Below are 8490 nucleotides of genomic sequence, written 5' to 3' on the forward strand. Positions count from 1 at the left end.
TGTATGCATCATGGGTGAATGGCTCCATGTGCATAAGAGTCTCTAAAGTTGTAAACTTTGATTTGGGTGGCATTGAAAGCATGTCGACCAACTTGTTTGTGTTTCCCTTCTTATACTTGATCACCAAATGAAACTGTTGTAAAAATCCCATCCATTTATAATTCCTGGTCTGTTGTAGCTTACTATGGGCCTGCAAGTAATGTAATGAGTATTGATCTATCTGGATTACTATCTCCTTTCCCTTCAGATAATGATTCGACTTCTTCACATCTTGCACCATAGAATATAGTTCCTTGTCGTAGGTAGGGTAGTTAATAACCTCACCATGCAATACTTTATAATGGAGTATATAGCCCTTCCTCCCTACATCAAGAGAGCTCCCATAGCATACCCACTCACATCTATCTCCACTTCAAAGGGTCACTGCATGTTTGGTAATTCCAGAACTGGTGCTTGGATGATATTCGTCTTTAGCTCTTTGAAAGCCCTTTGGTGAAATTTTCCCCGCTAGAAACTCTTGTCACTTGTTGTTATGGCATGGAGTGGTGTTGCTACTACTATAAATGAGGCTATGATTTTCCTTAGGTACTCTACTTCCCCAATGAAAATCTTGATCTCAGAAACATTAGTAGGCACTAGAAATTTCATGATGGCCTCCATGTTTGAAGGATTTAACTTCAGCTCTCCTCCATCGATCACATACCTGAGATACATCAAATACTACTATGTAAACTCACACTTCTGGAGATTTTCTAACTGTTGGTGCTTCTTTATTGTTTCCATCACCTGTGTCAAATGTGACATGTGATCCTCCCAAGTAGCACTCTATACCAGTATATGATCAAAATAGACAATAACAAATGAATCTATAAAAGGGTGCAGTATATCATTCATTAATCTCATAAATATAGATGGTATATTACATATGCCAAATGGCATGACTAACCACTCATACAAACCTTACCCGATTTTGAAGGGATTTGTCCAAACATCTTCTTCTTTGATTCGAAGCTGGTGATATTCAGACTTCAAGTTCATCTTGGTGAAGTATTTTTCTTAATAAAACTGATCCAACAAATCATCTATCCTGGGAAGGGGGTATCTATTCTTGAGCATGATTTTTTTCAACGCTATTGGGAAAGGGTCCCTGTGGTCAATTTTGGGCTAGTTTAACTAATTTTTGAATAGAATTTTGTAAAGAATATAAAGTCTCTGTGAAATTTGGTAGCGGAGCGCGTATCTAAGTATGAGTCAAAGGGGATTAAGCCCCTTGTATGGGTAAGTGATATGTTGGTTTTGAGACTCACCCATAGGCCATGGGCGATGGTATTGTAAGAAAAAATGCTATATATAGATGATTTATAGAGAATTTAGAGAAGTGAATATGAGAATATTATTGTTTTGAGCAAATTCTAAGGCAGGAAAGCTCTGTTTTTCTGTGCTTAGGTGAAAGGGGAAGGCTCCTGCAGCTGAGTGCGTGGAGACCTTTGCAAGACCACAGCTAAGTGCGCAGGACCCTACAACTGGGTGCGCAGGGTGGAAGAGTTTGTAATTTGGAACATTGAATCTAATAAAGACTGTTTTTGGACCGAATATCTTGCATTTGTGTCGTATTCTTATTTCTATTCAAGTTATGCATTATCACTCAATGGTCTGTTTTCTGTGAAATAAAGTGTAATTACTGCGCAAATATGTTAAATTGCTAATATCTATGCATGAACTAAGTAATGATCTACTTTCAAGAAGGTATTAGCTAAATATGTTATGATAACTACTTCACGCAGGTAGATCTACAAGAAGGCAGATCTAGGGTTAGTGTTTACTACACAAAAGTTGTCAGCCTACTTCTTTTGGGTCTGAAAAATCTGATCGCAGACCTTCACGAAGGTATAAAAGCCATTTTTATAGAGTTGCAGTAATGGTCCATAGGAGGATACAAATTTGTGTGAAGGCAAATCTGAGTGACAAGGGCTTCAGATTACTTATCACATGGTCTATGGATGCAGAAACCTGGTTCTAGCATCCCCTAATATTGCTTCAGGTGAGACTCCAGCTTGCGGAATGTAGGTTGTTGTTGAAAGGGCCAGTAGTTATGGTTTTGTTGGTTGGTGTGATTAACTTTGAACCTGGGTCAAGCCCCCTTAAGCCAAAAAATGGTTCCATTATTGGGACACGGGATTTATCTAGGAGATGTGTCATAAATGGTTTCCTACAAAGAAAGAGATTGAGAAGTGGATTGACTGCAACATGCACGTGTTCGCAGCTCAAGAGAATAGGAGCCCTAAATTATCCAAGGAGTAGTGGTTGCAGAAATATTTATACACAGATGAAACTGACACGTTCTTCTGTTTCTTCCCTGACAAACTACAGGAGTGGTTGTCTAAATTGGCCCATAGTTAAGGGACGTGGAGACTTGAGGGCCCTATAGTGCAGACTCCTAAACTGCTGCGACAGCTGGAAGCATCAGGAAGAAATATTGCGTAGGTTGTGGATCATTGGATTGATCACACACTTGGAAGTTTTGTGACTGAGTTCACGATCGATAGGAATATCAGCTATAGCGAAGCAGAACAAAGGCTCTTTAAGGGACTGCGAGGTAAGTACTTGAAATCATTAAAGACTTGGGCTAAAATGTTGTTATGTGAAAAGAGGGTTATGCAATTAGATTGATGTTTGGGGATACATGAAGTGGGAGATTCTTTAGAAGAAACGAAGAAACAAGCTTAGAGTACAGTCCGCTCATTGAACCCCCTTCAAGTGACGATGAAGGGATGATGCTGACTACACTGCGAAGTTCAATTCAGTTAACTAAGCAGGGTATCCCAGGGATACCTCATCCATCCACTCCACCTCCACCTCCACCTCATATTCCTACACCTTCACCTCCTCCACCTCCACTACCACCATTCAACATGGTGAATGCGATGAAGATGTCGGTTTTTAAAGGGATAGGGTGTGAAGATCCCAAACAGTTCTGGTTTTTCGCATGAGCTTTATGGACGACCCAATAGATTATGAATGATAGCATCAAGAAAGCATAGCTAGTGACAGCCTTTCAAGATCGAGCATTGACATGGTAAATCAAGTACTATGCTGATAACCTCACTGCGATGTTGGTAGAGACCCAGCATGCTATGAACAAGGAGTTCAGAAGGCCTAAGTCAGAGGCGCAGTCGGTGATTGAGTTTAAACAAATCCGACAAAAGGTAGATGAGACACCTTGGGATTTTGATCAAAGGTTGAAATGCCTGATTAGGCAATCCAACATGGTGATTACATATTCCCAGCATCGTGACTAGTATATAGCGTCACTCTTGTTGAGCTTAAGAGTGTCTCTATCACAAAAAAAGATAGTAACACAAGCGGAAGCTTTCGAAATTGCGATGAGTCTGGGTTCCTTGCCCATACCGAATACAAACCTTGGAGTGCAATAGATTCATTCATAGCTGGAAAGCATGCATTTGGAGTTGAAGAGCCTGAAGAGAGGAAAGGAAGCCCAGCCGGAGGTCCGCGTTGAAGTCTGGTGTTTGAAATGCAAGAGTCATGGACACGATAAGGACCATTGCCCGGTTTATAAGAACTATCTTATTGGGGGGGTTGTTCCCCTGAAACCAGAGAATAATGTTGGGCTGAGCACAGGAGTTGCATTGTGGTGCACTATCTGTTAGGTTACATGACAACACACAATAGATAATTTCCATTTACTACAGAAGTTTGTATAGACCCCTCAACAATTTTTTTGCAATTTCTGTAAATCTGCAGGTCATGATGAACGCCATTGTAGAAGTTATGCATTGATGATGGATAGATCCCCTACCTATCAAATGCAAGAATACATTCAGCCTCTGGATCAGGGCACGGGGGTAGTGCATGGAGGATTTGAAGGCCTAGGACAAGGAAGAGGAGGCAAAATTGGTCGAGGACGTGGCAAGGTGATTTGCTATAACTGTGGCGAAGTAGGACACTTCACGTGATATTGCACAAACCCCACACATCCATCATGTTAGTATTGCCGATAGTTTGACCATGTGATAGAGGAATGTCTGGTCCTTACAGAAATGATGCAATAAAAGAAGATGTAGCCCCAACAGCCCATGCAGAACATCTAGATGATGAGGGCGGAGCCCCACGAAGAAGATTAGAGTATAAATATAGTGAAGGAGTGGTATGGTCACTGGTACAGACAAAGGCAAGCAGCCTGAGGCTGACGGGTGGGTACACAAGGCTGCTAAGAAGGAAATGGGCTTTCATCTTAATCATGCTAAAGAGACCTTCATGGAAACAAAGAAGAACTTCACTGAGGCCTCCACCTCAGGAAGTTAGGAGAAAATGTCGGAAACAAGTACAACACAAGAAGTAGATCGATCGGTGTTAGCTACGTTTCTAAAGACATGTATGAATTTATTGTGTGATAAGAAAGCAGTAGAAGGGTTGAAAGAGTTAATTGATAAGTGTGCAAGGAAAAAACCTCTGCTGAACAACACACCGTGAGAAAAATAGGTAAGCATAAGAAGTGAACGAGGCACAAGATGAGGCTGGCTACAAAGATAGGCGAATATGAGATGGACCAGGAAATCTTGGATTAGGGATCTGACGCAAATGTCCTACCTAAGCAGACATGGGAAAGGATGGCGAGATCTACACTGCAGTGGTCTCCTATTCATCTGTGTATGGCAAATCAACAGAAGATTATTTCGATGGGGCACATATAGGGTGTAACGGTAGAAATTGAGGGTGCAAGTGCGTTGGCTAACTTTGAGGTCATTGAAATAGTGGATGATAGTAACCCATACTCCATGTTACTAGGAAATGTCTGGGCTTTTTTTATGGACGCAGTAATCAATTTGAAGAAGCGGAAGATGACGTTTGAAAGGAAGTCACTCAGGGTTGTAGTGCCACTTGACCTTGCTAAAGGAGCACGTTATACTGAACCTGTTTGCGACTTTGTGGAAAGTGATGATGATCTGGATCATATATACAGGATCACAATGTGAAAGGAAGATTGTATCAATCCTACATTTGATGGATGAATTGTGTGGGACAAGGATAGCTCCTACATCTAAGTGTTAGGGTCCAACCCTAAACCCCTTATTTATGTAATAGGGTCGAGTCATAGTTATAGTTAGTTAAAGAGTCAGTAAAGCCCATATTAATAATTGTAAGTGGTTGACCCACATTTAAAGAAAGGGACCATAGTTAGTTGCAAATAGGCCATGGTATTAGATAAATGGTATTAAGAGAACCATGGTACTGACCCATGGTATTGCATGTATGAATCATTTATAAAGGATAGAGACTCCCCATTGAGGAGTGTCGTGTCTTATTTTGTAATCAAGCATTGCTCTATTGACAGTTGTCCCCTCGAAGAGGCAAGTGAACATTTCTTTCATCTCTGAATAATAAAATACTTGTTGTTATTTCTCATTTTGTTCTGTGTTCTGGGTTGTATTTCTTCGTATATTTTGTATTTTGGCATCTTCTCATAGGTCAAGAGCATAACAAGTGGTATCAGAGTGCTTCCACGGCCGGTGGTATCTCCATTTTTAGCAGATTATTTTTTGGCTAGAGACGTGTTCCGACATCTTTAAACTATGGGATCTGTCATTGAGCGCATAAACCTGTGCATTTGGGGAGGCATGCATGCAGGAAATACAAGAGGTGGTCCCACTTGTTGGACTCCCTTGTAACCCTTGTGAGTACCCCTTTGAGTAGTAGCGCATTAGACAGAACCACACACAGACTGTCTTCCATGTACCCTCTAGGTATATCGGAAGCCCCCTAGGCTCACTTGGAACCTCGTTGTAGATAAACCGTCAGTCATCTTGCTGCTATAGTACATTGAGAACAGCACTTGGGGAGATTACTCACGCATACGATAGGGTAGTCGGGTAGTACGGCTAAGGGTACAGTTGATCCTCCTTAGTTAGTGCCCTGAAAGATTGGGCTGAGTACTACTATTGGACCCTTATGTATATTGCGATCTGTGGCACCTGACACTCCTTGAGACCATAGTTCCCTTGTGTCTCTGAAGATCACCCATTATCTTCTTTGTTAGATTAGATCTAGCAGTTGGCGTTTTGTTACTGCTGCAACAATCAGATCCACCAATTCAGGGTCTATCGCCATAGTACCATTCAGATCTAGCAGCTGGGGTTCTGTCACCACCACAGTCCAAATCACATTTAGCAATTGAGGGTTTCACAGACAAATCTGACCATTTGTGCAGGGAGGCTTGTGGCTCCTATACCCTAGGGCTATATTCACAGGACATTGGGCAGGATTAACTTTTCTGGAAATTGGCCACTGTAGTATTGATAATCTGGGAGTAAAACTCCTTTCAGAGTAAAAAAGAAATCACTTATAAGAGACTTAGCCCATAAGAATCAAGATGACAAACTGAGCGAGGTTGTACCATTCACTTGTCAGCTTCAATTTTCAGGTGGTCTAAATTTTTTTCAAAGTGATGACAAGTGACCCGGATCTGTGTATGGTAGAAACCAGAGCTCAAGCCATGGCCAACAAGAAGATTGAGACCATTGAAAAACAGATGGCTACTTTAACGGACCAGATGCAAACATTAATGGCCACATTCACAAGGGGCAAGTTGGCTTTGCACTCGGAGGCACATGGTTTTAATGAAGACCTTGAAGGAGAATCTAGCCATCATCTTCACTTCCATGGAAATCACCAACATTCCCACCCTCGACCACCCAAGCTGGACATGTACAAATTTGATGGCTCTAATCTGGCAATATGGGTAGCACAAATGGACCAATATTTCACTCTAAATAACATCGTAGATGATGAAACTAAACTATGTGTGGGAGGCCTTTACTTGGACCAAGAAAGATGGAAATGGTGGTAGTGGCATCAGAAATTCTATCCAAGGAAAATTACTTGGCAGGCATTTGCAAAATCCATTTATGACCACTTTGACCGCAAATCTAATTTTTTGGGTCGTCTTACTAAGCTTAGACAGACAGGCACAATAAACGACTATATTACAACCTTTGAGACATTGGCCTTCCACACAGCAGGTCTGGGAGATGAATTCTACTTTGAATGTTTTATAAGTGGTCTCAAAGAAGCCATCCAATCCCACATCTGGTTGCACTACCCATCCATGTGGATGGAAACTTTCACAAAGGCTATTGAAGTGGAACGCGCTTTAGCTACCCAGTTGCCTTGTCCAAATTTCATAGCTAAGGGATGCCCCACCCAGGCTCAGGGCACTACCCAAACACTTAAGGTTCAAAAGGTGTCCCCCACAAAAATGGCCGAAAGAAGAAAGAAAGGATTGTGTTACTACTGCTATGACAAATACTCCTAAGGGCATAAATGCAAGGAACCCAAATTCTTTCAAATTGATGTTACTGATCATAGTTCATCTAAGGAATCCCCACCCTTTTAGGGACCAAAGGAGGAAGATCAGGACAACCAGCATGACAATGAGCTCCCAGCTACGCCAGAAGAACTAGTTATCTCACTCCATGCTTTGGCAGGCATTTCTACTCCTCAAACTCTCATAATCAGAGGTTTTATTAAACATTTCCTAGTAGTAGTATTGATTGATAGTGGTATAATGCATAAATTTATCCATCAGAGAGTCGCCGAAGCCATTCATTGTTTTTTCAGAGCAATATCTAATTTCCAGGTCTAGATTGCTGATGGGGGGATAATGAAATGTGAAGGCCACTGTGAAAATATCAAACTTCAAATCAGATATTACCACCTAAAGGCCCACGTGTTTGCCATCAACATGGGCAGTTGTGACATTGTCTTGGGTGATGAATGGCTCCACACAGTAGGCCCAATCACAATGGATTTCCAAGAGTTATATATGAGCTTTAAGTAGAATGACCACATGCATACTCTCCGCAGACTCCAGGTAGGTGCTCCTTCTATCATCAGCTCATATCGAATGGAAAAGTTGTTGAAAAGGGGCCATCATGGAGTTATCACCCAATTTAATGCCATCTAGGCCATCAAGTCCACTACTCTTCATATTCATCCTAAGATGCAACGGTCTTAAACCACCATGCGCAGGTCTTTGACAAACCTAATGAGCATCCACTCTCTAGATAGGAACATGATCATAATATCACTTTGGTCCCAGGGCACAATGTTAAGAATAGGTATGTTCTATGCTAGAGCAATTTATTTAAATTTTCACAGTTAGCAATCACATCAGCATTAAGATAAACTGCAGATAGAACATAAATATAAATCGCAGAAGACAAGCCAAGGCAAGAGGACACAAGATATGGCGCGAGCAAGGGACAAACCCCACAATGTGTGGGGAAACCCTTTGATCAAATCTTCTTTTATCTTCAAAGTTCAGCAGAGAGAGAGAGAGAGAGTACAATTACAATAGAAGTCAACACTTTGACTTTTGATATTTGAAGACATATTGCTTCAACTGATTCTCTAAGGTGACTTCTTCACCTATCTTAGAGCTACATCTCGTCCATTTGCTGCACCTTGCTATGT

Source organism: Pinus tabuliformis, chromosome 3_1 (genome assembly GCF_031772625.1).
Source record: "Pinus tabuliformis cultivar Carrire ecotype Pingquan chromosome 3_1, CPIR1, whole genome shotgun sequence".
In the NCBI taxonomy this organism is placed as follows: domain Eukaryota; kingdom Viridiplantae; phylum Streptophyta; class Pinopsida; order Pinales; family Pinaceae; genus Pinus; species Pinus tabuliformis.